Here is a 19,843-nt window from a genome sequence, read left to right on the forward strand (position 1 = left end):
GACTCCGCTTCCTTATCACCGCAAAAACCATTCTATGGAAAACCCTGAGAGAGCCGTCTCCGCCATCTTGGGGACGTCTCGGGGAGTCTCCTTGAGAAACGTCTTTCTGCCGCCACTGAGAGAGTCGACTCCGCTTCTGAGAGAGTCGACTCCGCTAACGCGGGGACGACTCGGCAGGTGCCGGGGACGACTCCAAGTGTGCCAGTTCTTCCTGTTTGTGCCAGAGACGTCTCTGAAACTATCAGGAGACGTCTCGGCTGTCCCTGAACTTTTTCTTTAGCTCAAAATATTCTTCAATAAATTCATAAAAATTGTGGGAACTTGCCTAGACATTTCTTAACAATTTTCTAAGTAAAACACATGAATTCCTCAATCGAATTGTTAAGATATAATGGAATTTTACTCTAGTGTTTTGTATTCATCAAAATCCATTAGGGGGTCAACACCTGGCTTAGCGCTGGAAGAATTTCCTGAGGCCTAACCCTCGGATGCCTGGCTTAGTGCCAGAAGAATTTCCTGAGGCCTAACCCTCGGATGCCTGGCTTAGCGCCGGAAGAATTTCCTGAGGCCTAACCCTCGGATGCCTGGCTTAGTGCCGGAAGAATTTCCTGAGGCCTAACCCTCGGATGCCTGGCTTAGTGCCGGAAGAATTTCCTGAGGCCTAACCCTCAGATATCTGGCCTAGCGCCAGAAGAATTTCAAGAGTCGGGAGTCAGCGAGACGCTACCAAGAGTTAGAAAAAAGAAGGACGAAAGTGAAATGAAGAAACTCTATTTGCATTAACTTTCATTGTTTCAGGGCCGAGACCCATACAACTTGGCAAAACGCCAACACACAAAGAAAAGTACAGAGGGTCAGCTTGGAGGAACCCCCGGGTCGGGAACATCCGGCACGTCTGCAAGGGGTAGGGAGACGGTTGGAGAATCAACAGGCAATGGCGCCGGAGGGGAGTCGAGAAGGGAGATCCCACTCAGGTCAATTTCGGGGTACTTAGCCGACACCCTTGCCAGGCCTTCCTCAAAGCCTAAGACAAAGGAGTCGGACCCCGCATCCGACATGTCACGGACGAACTCGTCAGACTGACGATAGGCCTGTACCGCCCCCGACATGTCACGGGTGAACTCGGCGGACTGACGATAAGCCTGTACCGCCTGACGCCCGATCTCCGCACTCTTCTCGGCCAGCGCCGCCTCTGCTCGCTCCATAATCTGAGCTTTTGCCTCCAAGACCTTCGCCACAATCCGGTCATCCGCCTCGGAGGAGGAGACCCTCAGCAGATCAGCGTGGGCCTCCTTGTGCTTCGCCTCGGCAGCGATGTGAGCAGCCTCAGCCTCCTCCAGGCGCGAATGAAGCTCCTGGTCGCTCGCGCGGGACTTCTCCAAGGCCGACTCCAATTCGCCCAGCTTGGCTTCAAGAGACCGGGTCCGGTTGCGGGCGTTGTCGGCTGACCGCTGGGCCTTCTCCCACCTCTCCCGGTAGTCGGCAGCCTTCCGGGACTGCTTCTCGGCCCGCTCCTCCGCCTTCTTGATCTCGCCCTCGAGACCCGAGGCAACCTTGAGTTGCTCCCGAGCCTCCAACAGTTGCTTCTCGAGGGTGGCGAAGCCGAGTGCCCGCTCTTCGGCCACCTGGAGCCTTGTCTCGAGGTCCCTGGTCGTCCTCCCCGCCGCAGCCTGACCTCCCTCCTCTACTGCCTTCAGTTGGCTCTCGGCCCTCGCCAGAAGCCTCGCCTGTTCCTCGTAGCACTCCTCTAGGCGGATCATGTACTGGGCGAGCTAAGAGATAGGAAAAACGAGGGCGTCAGGCGGGGATCAACAGAGCCTATAAATGATGAAAGCGACCGAAAGAACACTCACCGACATGAGATAGACGCAGCTGGCAGCCCCAACGTCAGGGACCCTCATCTCCCGGACCTGCCTGCGGTCCTTCTCCAGCAGTACCGTCTCGATGAGGTTTCGGGCGCCGGCGAAAGTGAAGGCCGACCCCGACTTCTCCCCGAAGTCGGACGGTGGTTCTGCAGCCTTACCCTTACCCATCGCTTGGGGAAGAGTCATGCTGACCATGCTCGGGGCGGGGACCGCCCCTGGAATTGACAGGGTCCCGCTCGGCCGGGGCCTCGGCGCGTCCCTCCTCGTATCATCCGGAGCCGACCGAGTCGAAGGCTGGGCTGGGGACCGATCACGTCCGACCCGTCCATCTCGGGCGCGCCCGGGTGATGCCTCCGGAGAAACGGTAGTCTCGGCATCGGAGGGCTGATACAGCGTCAACTCCCGGTCCGCGCCCGCGGCGTCCCCCTGATCGGTGGGTCCGGACCCGTCTGTCGGCGTCGGAGTCGCCTGCCGGCGGGACTTCTTCGCCGGTGGGGCCCCGCTCGGAGGAGCTCGTTTCTTCCTCCGGACTGCTTCCAGTAGGGACGTCCTACCAACAGCCGTTGCCTTGTCCGACCGCATGACGTCGTCGATCTCTGCAAAAAGGACGAGGTGGTCAGAGGTTGAGAAACTGAAGGAAAGAACGAGACGAAAGAGGAGAAAGGAGCTAAAAAAGAAATGGTGGCGGGCTCACGGTCAGCGGGGACCGAGCTCAGACCGACGTTCACCAAGGTATCCTCGGAAATAAGGCGAGCCACCGGGGGGAGCCGGCCCTCGGCAACCAACTCCTTCAAGACGGCGACGCCATCGGATTCCTCCCTCGACAACCTCGATAGGCCAATCGGGGACTTCATCGGCGTCTCCCAGGTTGCCCTGATTCCCCAAGAGGGATCTGCGTCAATGAAAAAGAAGCGCCCCTTCCAGCCGTGAATGGAGGTAGGAGCCTCCTTGACGAGGCCGCACCCTCGCCGCGCCGCAAAGCACCACCACCCTTTATCCTGGGGGTGGCCGCTCAGGCCGTAGCATTCCCAAAAGACATTCAGGGTGGCGGGAACCTCGTGCATGCGGCAGAGAACCTGAAAGGCCGTCAGGGCACGCCATGAGTTCGGCACCAGTTGCGTCGGCGCCACTCTTAAACCCCGAAGCACCTGAACGACTAAGTTTGAGGGGGGAAAGCGGAACCCGGCCTGAAGAATGCCCTCATTGATGGCAACCTTCCCTGGAGGAGGATGGGACATCCTCTCCTTAGGCCCCGGGAGTGTAACATTGCAGGCCTCGGGAAGGTTGTATCGAGCCACGAACCTATCTAGGTCTTCGGCGACCAACTCCGACTTAATGCGGTCTGCTCTCACTTCGCCCATCCCTAATGGCCAGTGAATCTACGATCAGGACAGGGTCAAGAAGGGGAAAAGGACCGGAACGACTGGAGTACACTAATACAAAAGGAGAGTATGGAGAGCCCTAAATTAAAGAATGGGGCAACTCACCGGAAGAGAAGGAAGAACGGCTCCGAGAGCGTCAAAGGAGGAGCAAGCGAACAGTCCGACGGCGATGACGGCAGCGCAAAGGAGAAACTCGAAGATGTCTGTAAAGAGAAAGGCGGACGGAGGAGGACCCCCGGTTAAATAGGCGGAAAGGTGGGTGACGCCTCGGTGACGCCAGAGGACGCCTGGCTGCCGAAGGGTCGCTCGCGCCCCAAAGGCGAATCGACGCCATTAAGGAAGGATGTCCGCCGAAATCCTCAGACTGCCAGGTCAGCAACAACCGCCATACGCCATAAAGAAGGCGGGGAGCTCGAAGCGCGCGCGCCTCTCCGAGGGATGGCGGCAATCTCGAAGCATCACTTCCTTCACCCGTTCCCCTTCTGGTTCCAGGCTCGGAAGTGGGGGGCTACTGTTACGGGGGAACTCGGCCACCATGCCCCACGTGACCGGCACGCGTGCCCAAGAAGACTACAGCTGCCCCTTGATCCAGTAACCCGACCCCGAGTCGGATATCTTCGGCTTCGCAGCCCGACCCCGAGTCGGCTGCCCCTTGATCCAGCAGTCCGACCTCGAGTCGGATATCTTTGGCTTCACAGCCCGACCCCGAGTCGGCTGCCCCTTGATCCAGCAATCCGACCCCGAGTCGGCAATCTCTCGACAACGACAGGCTGTTCCCCTGAAGCACGCCGCGACCCTCTGCTCCACTACTCCCTGCAACGGTCGTATCCGGCGCTGCTCCACGATCTCCTGTAACAGCCGTACAAAGCGGAGCTCCACTACGCCCTGTCATGGCCGTACCCAGCGCTGCCCCACGACGCCCTGTAACGGCCATGTCAGTGGCAACTCCATCGTGCCACACGATGACCAACCCCCCAGAAGGACCCCCCAGCCTGGTATATATGCGGCTGGGGGGAGAAGGGGGGAGGTAAGCGAGAACTTCCAGAGCATTCTCTTACTTGCTACTATTATCTCTCCTTCTCCTCCAATCTCCTCTGACTTGATCGTCGGAGGGCCCCCACTACCCCAGTGGTGGTGCGAGGCTTGCTTGCAGGTTTCCCGGTGGAAGGTGGAGCGCATGTTGGAAACCCGCCCATGCCGCTGATATTTCAAAAATTTTCAGATGGCAGCGGAATCGGCATGCGCGAGTTCGACGTTCATCACATGAACGTTGTTTCGAGACCTTTCGTAATTAGGTAAGAATTAAAACTTTTAAAAACAATAGGAAGATCAAATCTTCACCTTGCGCGGGTAGATGATCACCGCGAATCTGAATTCGTGGTTTTAGGGAGAGGGTTCGCTTGAAGCCGTTCAAACGTCCGGCCTCTACGGGTATCCACACGAAGTAGAGAACCGATCAAAGCTTTCTTGTCTTCCCGGGGTGCTAGCTCCCTTGCAAAGACTCCTTTGATGGCTGATCTCTTCTCTTTCTTTCAACTCTTGAAAGTGCTTGAGAAGAGGAAGAAGAAGGATGAAGAAGAGGAAGTAGATGAACCCCTGCACAGCCTTCTTTCTGTTGCTTGCGCAGGATGAAGAAAAGGAAGAGGAGGAGGCCGCCAACACTTGGAGGTTCCTTCTTTCTTGCTTGCGGCTGCAACTAAGAGGGAGGAAGAGGGTGGCCACGGCACAAGGGAAGAGGGCTCCAATACCTAGGGCGCCGGCCTCATGGTGCTTCTTATAGCCATCAAGGGCTCCTCCAAAGTAGGAGCCCTAGATGGTTTTCCAAAGAAAGAAAGGGGGGTGCGCCGGCCCCTCTCTCTCCTTCAATCCGCACCATCCAAGATGAGAGGGGCTGATGCCCCTCTTACTTGGTTAACCTAATCCTCTTCCAAAGAGGATTAGGTGCCTCTCTCATGGTTTAATCCTAATCTAATTAGGATTGGCCAAATTTGGGTTCAATCTATACTAGTCCTAATCCAATTAGGACTTGAATGAACCATGACTCAATTGAACTCTTCAATCCTAATCCAATTAGGAGTCATGTTGATTCATTAGATTATTAATTAATTTAGACTTAAGGAATCCTAATCCAATTAGGATTTGTTTAATTTTAGTCCTAATCCAATTAGGACTCTACTTGAATCCGAAGTCCTAATCCAATTAGGATTTCTAGGAATCCTACTCCAAGTCGGAATCCAATTTTTAATTCAAAACTCCTAATCTCATTAGGATTGAGGAATCCTATTCCAAGTAGGAATCCCAGTCCTAATCCAATTAGAACTCTAGGTATCCTACCCGAAGTAGGATTCTTGTTTCAAGTCCAATTAATTAATTCCTTTTTCCTTCTTCAACTTCTTATCAATCAAATTGATTTCTTGTGATTCCTAATCACGATTTCAACCATCGGATCGGTCAATACTTCTAGTGTGTGTGACCCCATAGGTTCTATTCTGACTGGTAGTGAGATATATTGTGATCTCTATCACTATATCATTGAAAACTCCTTTCAATGGGTTGGAACGATTCCAACTCAACTCATTAGGGTTTATCGATCATCAAGATAATCCCTATGAGTCCCACCATCCACCAGTGACACCTAGCAGCATGTAGTGGCTACCCAGCAGAATGGAATGATGAACCTCTAGGTGCAGTTAACGTGTGATACAGTCCTACTATCGTGGATCCCTACAGGACGGAGGTCATGGACAACTCGTCAAACCCCATCGTCTGTCATATGTCAAGATTTATTCGACTTGAGTTCGATAGTGGAAAACTCTTTCTCCACTTTACTGCCCTGGCCAAGGTCTTAGAACTCAGTCTAACAAATCACATAGGATCACTCCTCTTCTATCAAGGTCGATAGATTCCTTGTAGGTGCATACCCTACTCCTACAGTGAACCTACTGCAGCCAATCTACACTGCATGGACCCATATGGCTAGAGACCATGTATGTGTGCAGTCAAACTACAATAACCTCACTGTGAGTAGCCGAAGCACCGCAGGTCAAAGGACCAGTCACACTACTGCAACATCAAGTAAGTCACTGACGAGTGGATAGACATCCAAGTGACTTCTTGTCTTGGTCACGCTCAGTACCCTTGTTCTCTAACAAGCACCTGCACTATCACTTCAGTGTCCCTACACTGTGGACTCAAGTCTCGTCCATCCAGAAGGAAAGTGATCTGTGCACTGATCGGATCGATCACCGTCCTCGTGATGATCCATTGATCAGGAGCATTTAGAAATTAATCACCAATGATACATGGCTCAAATTCTCAACTCTTGAGAATATGTATCATCATCTTATTAATTTCTTGGACGATTCATAGACACATAAATAATATGAATGAAAAGATGCCTTTTATTTATTCAATAATAAATAGTCAAGTACAAAATTATGTCCCTAGAATCAACAATGTGTCAGCCAAATTGGCTTCTAGGGCATACATCTAACAATCTCCCACTTGCACTAAAGCCAATTGGTCATATATCTTAGGCCCATCTTCTCAAGGTGGGCTTCAGTCTTTTGCTGACTCAGCTGCTTAGTGAAAGGGTCTGCCACGTTATCCGCGGAGTCTACTCTCTGCACCTCTACATATTTCTTCTCCACATAGTCGCGTATGAGGTGAAAGCGCCGCTCTATATGCTTAGACTTCTGATGAGACCTTGGCTCCTTAGCAAGGGCTATGGCGCCATTGTTATCGCAGTAGAGTGTTATGGCATCTGATGTCATCACATCCAGCTCTGCAATGAATTTCTTGAACCAGAAGCCTTCCTTAGCAGCTTCAGAGGCGGCGATGTATTCGGCTTCCATAGTAGAATCAGCAATGATCGGTTGTTTAGAACTCTTCCAATTCACCGTACCACCATTGCACAAGAACACATATCCAGATGTTGACTTCCTGTCATCGACATCAGTCATGAAGTCTGAATCTGTGTACCCTTCTACCTTTAACTCTGATGATCCTCCAAAAACCAAGAATAAATCTTTAGTTCTTCTCAAGTACTTAAGAATATTCTTCACAGCTGTCCAGTGTTCTTCACCTGGATTCGACTGATATCTGCTTGTGACACTCACAGCAAGAGCTATATCAGGTCGTGTACATAGCATGGCATACATGAGGCTTCCTATTGCTGATGCATAAGGAATCTTGCTCATGCGTTGAATCTCCTCAGATGTGTTGGGGCACATCTTCTTGGAGAGATGAATTCCATGCCTTAGGGGTAAGAGACCCCTCTTGGAGTTTTCCATGCTGAACCTCTTCAGCACCTCCTCTATGTACATCTTCTGTGAAAGGCCAAGCATCCTTTTAGATCTATCTCTATAGACCTTTATTCCCAAAATATAGGATGCTTCCCCAAGGTCTTTCATGGAGAATTCTTTTGACAACCAGACCTTGACCGAGGTTAACATGGGAATATCATTCCCAATCAGGAGAATGTCATCTACGTACAGTACGAAAAAAATGACAGCACTCCCACTAACCTTTTTATAAACACATGGTTCCTCTTCGTTTTTGATGAAATCAAACATTTTGATTGCATCATCGAAACGAGTGTTCCAACTCCGAGAGGCTTGCTTTAGTCCATAGATGGACCTTTGCAGCTTGCAGACCTTGTGATCTCCATCACTGGAAGTGAAACCCAAAGGCTGTTCCATATAGATATCTTCATCAAGATATCCATTCAGGAAAGCAGTTTTCACATCCATCTGCCAGATTTCATAGTCATGAAATGCTGCAATGGCAAGCAATGTCCGGATGGATTTTAGCATGGCTACAGGTGAAAAGGTCTCCTGATAGTCAATACCTTCGCGCTGACTATACCCTTTCGCCACAAGCCTTGCCTTATAGGTCTCTACCTCTCCATCCGAACCTATTTTCCTTTTGTAGATCCATTTGCATCCAATAGGTACAATACCTTCTGGTGGATCTACTAAGGTCCAGACTTGGTTGGAATGCATGGAGTCTATCTCTGACTTCATAGCTTTCAGCCATTTCTCGGAATCGATATCAGATATCGCCTCGTTGTAGGTTTTGGGATCCTGTATGTGATCCCTATCTCCCACTAGGAACATTTCCTCGGTATCCTCTTCTAGTATACCTAAGTATCTATCGGGAGGATGGGAGACCCTACTAGATCTACGAGGTGGTTGAGGGACATCGTGTACTGGCTCCTTATGAATAGGTTCTATAGGATCCATGACTCGTTGCTTTTCAGAGACTTTCTCTTCAAGCTCAATTTTCCTCCCACTGCCTCTATCAAGGATAAACTGATTTTCCAAGAAGATGGCATGACGGCTCACAAACACATTGTGATCCTCTGAGACGTAAAAATTGTATCCTAATGACTCTTTAGGATATCCTATAAAACGAGCACTTATGGTCCTAGCCTCTAACTTGTCCGCCTGTAGTCGCTTGACGTGGGCCGGACACCCCCAAATCTTGAGATGACCCAGACTTGGTTTCTTACCATGCCATATCTCATACGGTGTGGTAGGAACGGATTTAGAGGGAACTCTATTCAATAAATAAATCGCTGTGAGTAAGGCATCTCCCCAAAGAAACATAGGTAAATCAGTGAAGCTCATCATGGACCTGACCATATCCAATAGGGTCCGATTCCTCCTCTCTGACACCCCGTTGAGTTGAGGTGTACCCGGAGGTGTCCATTGTGAGACTATGCCGTTTTCTTTGAGATAGTCCCGGAATTCCCCACTAAGGTATTCTCCTCCTCGATCTGATCGAAGGGCCTTAAGAGGTTTTCCAGTTTGTTTTTCTACTTCATTCTTGAACTCTTTGAACTTTTCAAAGGATTCAGACTTGTGTCTCATAAGATACACATACCCATACCGTGAATAATCATCGGTAAAGGTAATGAAGTATGAATAACGTCCCCTGGCTAGCACATCGAATGGGCCACATACATCTGTATGTACTAGGGTAAGTATTTCGGTGGTCCTCTCCCCATGTCCTACAAAGGGCAGTCTAGCCATCTTTCCTTGAAGACAGGACTCGCAAACTGGATATGACTCGGAAGTCAATGAGCCTAAAAGCCCATCTTTATCCATTTTGTTCATTCTGTCCTCTCCAATATGGCCAAGCCTAAGGTGCCACAAATACCTTTGGTTTATCTCATCTCTGGATCTTTTGGATCCTTTGGCACTCACATCTTGCTCGGTAACATTCACAGATACATCCATATGTAAATGATAGAGACTGTCAATCATGAAACCACGTGCGACTATTTTATTTCTTAAATAAATAGAACAGCAGTCTTTGTCAAATGTAAAAACATGACCTTCCTGTGCTAGACATGAAACAGAAATCAAATTTCTGCTAGCAACAGGTACATAATAGCAGTCTCTAAGTATTAAACTAAATTCAGACGGTAGTCGCAGATGGTAGGTGCCCACAGCCACAGCAGCAACTTTTGCCCCGTTGCCAACCCGAAGGGTTACCGCACCTTCCGCCAGTCTTCTACTTTCCTTTAGACCCTGCATGGTAGTGCACAAATGAGCACTAGAACCAGAATCTATAACCCAACTAGAAGTAGAAGAAACCGTTAGATTAGTTTCAATAATGAGCAAGTCTATACCTTCTGAAGGTGTGTCACCTTTCTTGTTCTTCAGGCTCTCGAGGTATGAAGGACAGTTTCTCTTCCAGTGGCCTTCGACATTGCAGTGGAAACATTTTCCTTTGTCGTTAGCCTTTTTCTTTTGAACTTCCTTCTTTGGCTTCTTGTCTTTCTTCTGCTTCTTTGCAGGCTTCTTTTTCTTCCAAGTAGACTTTCTCTTGGAACCAGAAGTCAACTCAGCAGCGAGGACATTGCCCCTTGAACCTTTCAAGGCTCCCTCAGCAGTTACCAACATGTTGATTAGTTCAGTCTTAGTGCATTCAATCTTATTCATGTGGTAGTTTACTATAAACTGACCAAATGAATCAGGAAGTGACTGTAGGATCAAATCCACTTGCAATTCCTTGTGCATGTCCGTACCGAGCTTCTCAAGCTCCTCTAGGTCCTTGATCATGGTCAGACCGTGATCATGGACAGACTGCCCCTCGCGCATCTTCGCTTTGAAAAGCCTCTTGGACACTTCAAAACGAGCTGTGCGACTTTGCTCACCATACAACTCTTGCAGGTGTGCCAGTATGTCCCTAGCAGTCTTTATATTTTCATGCTGGCATTGGAGTTCATTAGACATAGATGCCATCATATAGCATTTTACTCTAATGTCATCGTCCAACCACTTTTTATGCATCTCACGCTGAACATCAGTGGGACGTGCTGGTAATGTGGGGATATCTGAATCGAGTATGTAGCCTATCTTCTCACAGTCCAAAACTATTTTGAGATTTCTAAGCCAGTCCTTGAAATTGGTTCCGGTCAGTCGGTTGGTCTCAAGAATACGGGTCAAAGGGTTTGAAGCCGACATTGTATCTGCAGAGAGTAAAGATTCTAGTTAGACTTTTGTACTTGATCCTAATCTGTCCTAAGGTCTTTTAGAACAAATTGTGACTCCCACTATTTTCTCGAATTCCTCACACTCCCCTGGTAGGAAAACGGAAATCCCACACGACTAGGGTTTCTAGTGGGTACTGCGGTCCCACCAATTTACATGCCACCTCACCTAACAGTTATTGGTGACACATAGATGGATGAGTGTACAACTCTTGTACAATGCTTCTCAAGCATGTTGCAGTGCAACTTGGTCTCTAAGCCATGAAGACCTCACCTAACAGTTATTGGTCTCATTTCTTAGTTAAGTCAGACCCACTGTATAACCGTAGGAATAAAGTCGTCATTGGGTCCTCACCTAACAGTTATTGGTGCCCAACCCCACCTTTACCCTACAACATCTCATGTCTATAGAGAGGTCCAGCCCCCCAATGCAACTTGACCACTGTATCCAGCCGAGACAAGTCAACATCAGAAAGGCCTTAGCAGCTCTACTACAGTGGAAGACCTATTGACTTAATATTGGTTAATCAGGTCTTAGTGTTTGCAACTTGAGCCTTTCATAAGAGGTAATCGAACAATTGGCCAGGTAAGCAGGTGGGAGGCTCCCCTTACTCAGAGAGTAAGGTCCTAATTAAGTAACCACCTTTCATGCTTTCCTAGACACCAATTAGATCAATTAATCTAATATGACTTGCTCATGTCGGTTCACTCTCGACTTGATTGAGGAGGTTTTGATTTAGGTCTCAATTGGGTTTGCTACATCACATGTAGACCTATCTACCCGACTCTCATTCACATCACATGCAAACGGCGCATTGCAGGCAGTTATAATCGCGGCAATAATTAAAGCTAAACTTTAACTAGGTGATGATCATGGATTCTAATTAGGTCGTATTACAAGCACAAGCACATCAATTGATCAAGTGGTCTTCAACTCTTGAATTGGTTCCAAGCCTCCTTGATTCGATCCTTGATCAACCCTTGATCCCATCGCCATCAACCGCTTGGATCACCTTTCATCTCATGCCTTTGCTTCAACTTGATCGTTGATGTACATCACATCACAGAAATACAACCAGATGTAAAATAAAAATAAAAATAATTTACATCTCCTTTTAGGAGGCACGCAGGCCTCTCAAAACATCAAATAAGATGCATGCAAGCATCTGAAAAATTACATGACATCGCAGATCACATCGCAGGTCATTACATTTGACACCAAAAGGGGTTGAATCCTATGATCATCACCGTATGCTACAATTATAATTTTCAGATCTGAAACTTAACTGATTATATCATGACATAGGTCGCTGATCATGCTAATCATGATTCTAAACTTTGTAATCCCATTAACAATGCAATTAGAATCATCTTTTTATCACATAAAAATCAGCATGTAAAAATCAGCACCCCTGAAAAATCTGCATGCAGAATTTTTCAGCATGCATGATCATTTAATTTTCAGATCTAATATGCCTTTAGATATTTAATTTTTACCTTAATCTACGAAACCTGGCTCTGATACCACTGTTGGAAACCCGCCCATGCCGCTGATATTTCAAAAATTTTCAGATGGCAGCGGAATCGGCATGCGCGAGTTCGACGTTCATCACATGAACGTTGTTTCGAGACCTTTCGTAATTAGGTAAGAATTAAAACTTTTAAAAACAATAGGAAGATCAAATCTTCACCTTGCGCGGGTAGATGATCACCGCGAATCTGAATTCGTGGTTTTAGGGAGAGGGTTCGCTTGAAGCCGTTCAAACGTCCGGCCTCTACGGGTATCCACACGAAGTAGAGAACCGATCAAAGCTTTCTTGTCTTCCCGGGGTGCTAGCTCCCTTGCAAAGACTCCTTTGATGGCTGATCTCTTCTCTTTCTTTCAACTCTTGAAAGTGCTTGAGAAGAGGAAGAAGAAGGATGAAGAAGAGGAAGTAGATGAACCCCTGCACAGCCTTCTTTCTGTTGCTTGCGCAGGATGAAGAAAAGGAAGAGGAGGAGGCCGCCAACACTTGGAGGTTCCTTCTTTCTTGCTTGCGGCTGCAACTAAGAGGGAGGAAGAGGGTGGCCACGGCACAAGGGAAGAGGGCTCCAATACCTAGGGCGCCGGCCTCATGGTGCTTCTTATAGCCATCAAGGGCTCCTCCAAAGTAGGAGCCCTAGATGGTTTTCCAAAGAAAGAAAGGGGGGTGCGCCGGCCCCTCTCTCTCCTTCAATCCGCACCATCCAAGATGAGAGGGGCTGATGCCCCTCTTACTTGGTTAACCTAATCCTCTTCCAAAGAGGATTAGGTGCCTCTCTCATGGTTTAATCCTAATCTAATTAGGATTGGCCAAATTTGGGTTCAATCTATACTAGTCCTAATCCAATTAGGACTTGAATGAACCATGACTCAATTGAACTCTTCAATCCTAATCCAATTAGGAGTCATGTTGATTCATTAGATTATTAATTAATTTAGACTTAAGGAATCCTAATCCAATTAGGATTTGTTTAATTTTAGTCCTAATCCAATTAGGACTCTACTTGAATCCGAAGTCCTAATCCAATTAGGATTTCTAGGAATCCTACTCCAAGTCGGAATCCAATTTTTAATTCAAAACTCCTAATCTCATTAGGATTGAGGAATCCTATTCCAAGTAGGAATCCCAGTCCTAATCCAATTAGAACTCTAGGTATCCTACCCGAAGTAGGATTCTTGTTTCAAGTCCAATTAATTAATTCCTTTTTCCTTCTTCAACTTCTTATCAATCAAATTGATTTCTTGTGATTCCTAATCACGATTTCAACCATCGGATCGGTCAATACTTCTAGTGTGTGTGACCCCATAGGTTCTATTCTGACTGGTAGTGAGATATATTGTGATCTCTATCTCTATATCATTGAAAACTCCTTTCAATGGGTTGGAACGATTCCAACTCAACTCATTAGGGTTTATCGATCATCAAGATAATCCCTATGAGTCCCACCATCCACCAGTGACACCTAGCAGCATGTAGTGGCTACCCAGCAGAATGGAATGATGAACCTCTAGGTGCAGTTAACGTGTGATACAGTCCTACTATCGTGGATCCCTACAGGACGGAGGTCATGGACAACTCGTCAAACCCCATCGTCTGTCATATGTCAAGATTTATTCGACTTGAGTTCGATAGTGGAAAACTCTTTCTCCACTTTACTGCCCTGGCCAAGGTCTTAGAACTCAGTCTAACAAATCACATAGGATCACTCCTCTTCTATCAAGGTCGATAGATTCCTTGTAGGTGCATACCCTACTCCTACAGTGAACCTACTGCAGCCAATCTACACTGCATGGACCCATATGGCTAGAGACCATGTATGTGTGCAGTCAAACTACAATAACCTCACTGTGAGTAGCCGAAGCACCGCAGGTCAAAGGACCAGTCACACTACTGCAACATCAAGTAAGTCACTGACGAGTGGATAGACATCCAAGTGACTTCTTGTCTTGGTCACGCTCAGTACCCTTGTTCTCTAACAAGCACCTGCACTATCACTTCAGTGTCCCTACACTGTGGACTCAAGTCTCGTCCATCCAGAAGGAAAGTGATCTGTGCACTGATCGGATCGATCACCGTCCTCGTGATGATCCATTGATCAGGAGCATTTAGAAATTAATCACCAATGATACATGGCTCAAATTCTCAACTCTTGAGAATATGTATCATCATCTTATTAATTTCTTGGACGATTCATAGACACATAAATAATATGAATGAAAAGATGCCTTTTATTTATTCAATAATAAATAGTCAAGTACAAAATTATGTCCCTAGAATCAACAATGTGTCAGCCAAATTGGCTTCTAGGGCATACATCTAACAGCGCAATCAACACCAACCAAGGCAACTCAAACGGAACCCCGTTCACACCGCTGTGCCAATCGTTCTCGGTTTGGACCACCAGCAACACCTTTATTGTTGATCATTCTAGAAAGGTATGGGCTTTTGCTTTGAAATCCAAGGATCAAGTCTTGGATATATTTAAACACTTTCATGTCATGGTTGAAAGAGAGACAGGCAAGAAGCTAAAGTGCATCAGGACAGATAATGGAGGTGAGTACAGAGGGCCATTTGAAAAATATTGCAAAGACTATGGCATTAAGCTCCAAAAGACAGTTCCTAAAACACCGCAAGAAAATGGAGTTGCAGAGAGAATGAATAGAACAATTGTAGAGAGAATCAGATGTATGCTCTCTCATGCAAAGTTGCCAAAACCATTTTGGGGTGAAGCTATGAGGACTGCAGTGGATTTGATCAACCTTTCTCCATCGGCTCCTTTGGATGGTGATGTGCCAGAAAGAGTTTGGACAGAAAAAGATGTATCCTACAGTTATTTGAAGGTGTTTGGATGCAAGACATTTGTTCACATTCCAAAAGATGAAAGGTCTAAGCTTGATGGAAAGTCTAAATAATGTATTTTCTTAGGTTATGGCCATGAAGAATTTGGATACAGGTTGTGGGATCCAAAAGACAAAAAGGTGATCAGGAGTAGAGATGTTGTCTTCTTTGAAGATCAGTTTATTGAAGACTTTGGAAAGCAAGAGAAGCCGAAGTATTTGAACAGTTCTCCAATTAATCTTGATCCAGTTCCTCCACCTATGGTACATGATGATGATAGGGAGATGTGCAGGATGACAGTGAGCATAGTGATACAGGTGCTAGTGAGGGTTCTACAGGTGATAATGGTCACAGTGAAGCTTCAAAACATGGTGAGCTATCAAGTCAGTCTGAAATGACAGAACCAGAGGTCAGAAGGTCTACTAGACAGCATAGAGCATCATCTAGATATCCTGCTTCAGAGTATGTTTTTCTTACAGATGAGGGGGAGCCAAAATGCATCCAAGAAGTGCAGAATCATAAGGACAAGGATAAATGGTTTCAAGCTATGCAAGAAGAAATAAAATCCTTATATGAAAATCATACTTTTGATTTGGTAAAGCTTCCTAAGGGTAAGAGACCACTCAAGAACAAATGGGTATACAGATTAAAGGAGGATGAGAGCGGCTTAAAACCTAAGTACAAAGCAAGATTAGTTGTGAAGGGCTTTGGTCAGAAGAAAGGTATAGATTTTGATGAAATTTTTGCTCCGGTTGTGAAAATGTCATCTCTTCGGATTATATTGGGTTTGGCAGCTAGTATGGACCTTGAGATTGAACAACTTGATGTGAAGACAGCCTTCTTGCATGAAGACCTAGAGGAAGAAATTTATATGGAGCAACCTGAGGGGTTTAAAACTAAGGGCAAAGAACATCTTGTTTGCAAGTTGAAGAAAAGCTTATATGGGCTTAAACAAGTACCAAGGCAATGGTATAAAAAGTTCGATTCTTTCATGATGGGCCACGACTACAAGAGGACAAAATCCGATCATTGCGTCTATGTGTAAAGGTTTAGTGATGGTGATTTTATTATTCTATTGTTTTATGTAGATGATATGTTGATTATTGGCCGTGATACTAACAAAATTGATAGGTTGAAGAAAGACTTAAGCAAGTCGTTTGCCATGAAAGATATGGGGCCCGTAAAGCAAATGCTTGGCATGAGAATTTCTCGTGATAGAAAGATCAAGAAGCTTTGGCTATCACAAGAAAAGTATATTGAAAGGATGCTCGAGCGGTTTAATATGGAAAAGGCTAAACCGATTTCCTCTCCACTTGCAAATCATTTCAAACTCACAAACAAGCAATGTCCTACAAATGAAAGGGAGAAAGAGGAGATGCAAAAGGTACCCTATGCTTCAGCAGTAGGAAGTTTGATGTATGCTATGGTGTGTACAAGACCAGACATAGCATATGCAGTTGGTGTTGTGAGCAGATTTCTCTCGAATCCTGGCAAAGAACATTGGGCTGCAGTCAAATGGATACTTAGATACCTTAGAGGTACTTCCAAAGCTTGCTTATGCTTTGGAAATGGAAAAACTATACTAGAAGGATTCACAGATGCAGATATGGCTGGTGATATTGATACTCGAAAGTCTACATCGGGATACATGATGACTTTTGCAGAAATGTGAACGCGCAAATTGCAGAAATGTGTTGCTTTGTCCACTACAGAGGCTGAATATATTGCGGTGACAGAGGCATGTAAGGAAATGTTGTGGATGAAAAGATTCCTCCAAGAATTGGGCTTGAAACAAGAAAAGTATACTCTCTTTTGTGATAATCAGAGTGCCATTCATCTTAGCAAGAATCCCAGCTTTCATTCAAGGTCGAAGCACATTGATGTGAGGTATCATTAGATTCGGGATGTGTTGGAAGAAAAGCTTTTGCATCTAGAAAAAATCCATACCGATGAGAATGGGTCGGATATGATGACTAAAATTTTGCTTAAGAAGAAGCATGACATTTGTATGCTTAAGGCAAGCTTGGTGGAGCCTCTCACATAAGATGGGAGGGGGAGAATTGTTGGCCGAGTCCCACCTTATGTGAGGTGGGACCCAGCAATTTAAATAAAGAAAAAAAAAGAAAAAAAAAGGGGAAACAAAAAGAGGGAAAAGAGGGGTTAGGGTTTATTATTCTATTAGAGGGTGGATGAGAAGAAAACAAAAAGAGAGTAGCCGTCTTGGGAGAAGTGCTTGTGGAATCCATCTCAAGGAGGAGGTGAAGATCTTATTCAAGGCATTTCAAGAGGAAGAAGAACCTTGTGCAAACCTACACTCGGTGAGATTGTTCTCATTTTATTATTGGAGCCTAAACTCTTTTTCATATAAACTCTTTGTTTGTGATCCAAAGAAGAGATCCTTGATATATGTGATCCTCTAGCTTAGCCTAGAGAAGATACTTTGTAAGCCCATTATTGTTGATAGTGGAGGTTTGTGGTGGACTTAGGTCCGGTGGTTTTTTTTCCTCATATTGGAAGGTTTTTCACCTAAAAATTCTTGTCTCTTTCTTGTGGTTTGATTTTTGGTGGTTCTTACATTGATTAATTATTGTGGTATTCTCATTCTACTCACACAAAGATACGAAAGTTTTCATTTAGTGAAGGGGTCTTTCCTAACAGGTCCCAATAATCAATTATCTTTAGGAATATTGATTCAGTAGCTACAAGTCACTATGGTAGTATAATTTGTACTTATTGAATAAGTGTGTGAGTTTGGACGTGCATGAGCTTTGAGATGATAGAATCTAAAAAAATTACAAAGCTAGCTGTGGCTTTTGGACTTGCCAATCAGCAGTTTAAGTTCCGATGCTTCATGAGCATCCGGCCATATACTGTTACCAGATCAGACCAGAGGAGGCCGTTCATCAACAGTGGGACGTGGACTCTGATATAACATCATCAAATAGGTTGCTAAAGTTAAAACAAAAGCTATTCATTCCATCGCGGCATAGATATTGCTCCTACAAGCGTAGCTGCGCGAGGACAAAATGTAAAGTGCTAGATGTGATGTATCAAGACAAGACATCAAGGGCCGCTTAATTAAACAAAGAACCGTTCATTTAAGTTCCACCATCGTCTGTTTCCAATCTACCAGACTTGCTGATTATGACATTAGATTATTGTGAACGCGCAGCTTGCTGGTGGTTGAACCAAAAAAAAAAACCAAAGGGGGGAGAGAATGAATTTTATATTTCTATTCCATCACATTCGACATATGTTAGGTGGTATTTGATATGGGATGATCGTTGCAAGATCTAGAGTGATGTGGATGGAGGTGATAAGATCACCATTTTTGGTTGAACCACAATAATCCTAATTCAACCCCACTTCTCAAATCACCACCCAACTTAGAGAGAGAGGATTTTATATTTCTAATCCATCACATTCGATATATATTAGGGGGCATTTTATACGGAGTGATCATTGCAGAATCAGGAGTGATGTGCATAGAAGTGATAATATCACCACATTTGATTCGCTACAGTGATCCTACATGGTAGTGATTCCAACTCAACCCTGCTTCTTAAATCACCGCGATGAGATATCCATCATTGAGGACAAAAATACCCTTCAATGTAGCGAAAAAAGTAATATATTAGTATACCGTTAATATATTATGTCAATATTATATATGTATTATATTCTACTAATATTATTTTTATTATATTTATGATATATATTATATTATAATATTTTATTAATCATATTATTATCATATTATTATTTGATGATAATTTTAAATTATAGGAGAAATATATTAATGTATTTTATATTTATATAATAAAAGTATTTAATATATTACTTCAATTGCCTTACTTTCCTAATCAAAATAATAATAATAATCATTAAAAATAATATATTATAAGTATGAATAAAAATATTAACTCTATAATAATAATTAATATATCTTTATAAGATTCATAATTTATAGGACTAACAAATATATTTTTATATAAATATCAGTGGTAGTTTTGGTATTATATGGTGAGTGATCTTGGATTCTTATAGAATACCAAACATATTACTAGTGGATACTTGGAAATCTTTAATCACTGGAACATAGCCTACCAAACAAGGTGATCTTAAATTATTGAGGATTAGATTACTCAAATCACTGGTGATCTAAGGTCACCTCGGTGATCCCATTTGGGTCACTTAGGGCCGGCTCAACCCTTTGGCGACTGAGACGGTTGCCTAACGCCCTGGCTCAAATAAAGCCTACTGCAAGAAAGGCCTCAAAGACAAAACGAAAAGAAAAAAGGCATCTCTGTGAACGCCTTAGGCCGGCCTACTGTAGGAAAGACCAGAAAGATAAAACGGCCTTAGGCCCTCAAATATATATATTGGGCCGCTCCTGGGGTCACCAAATCCTATCTTAGAGGTTATATATACTAGTATACATATTTTATATAAGAAAAATAATACTGGTTGATAGGAGATTATGCTAGTTAAAAAAAAAAAAATACGAGCTGATATAGGCTGTTAAGTGACCTCTAAAGTCACCCTAATAAAATCGTACTCACAAACAAAAAAAGACAATACAAGATGATATAATTTCAAAAAAAAATCCCACCGCATTTCAGAAAAAAGAAAACAAATAAATATTAAAAAAAACAGCTTACTTTATAGTAGCAGCAATCCTGCAAGTGGGTTGGCAGGGAATGGGAAGCCATGCATTTGTATTATGGTTATGAT

Source organism: Phoenix dactylifera, unplaced genomic scaffold (assembly GCF_009389715.1).
Source record: "Phoenix dactylifera cultivar Barhee BC4 unplaced genomic scaffold, palm_55x_up_171113_PBpolish2nd_filt_p 000138F, whole genome shotgun sequence".
NCBI classification, from domain to species: Eukaryota; Viridiplantae; Streptophyta; class Magnoliopsida; order Arecales; family Arecaceae; genus Phoenix; species Phoenix dactylifera.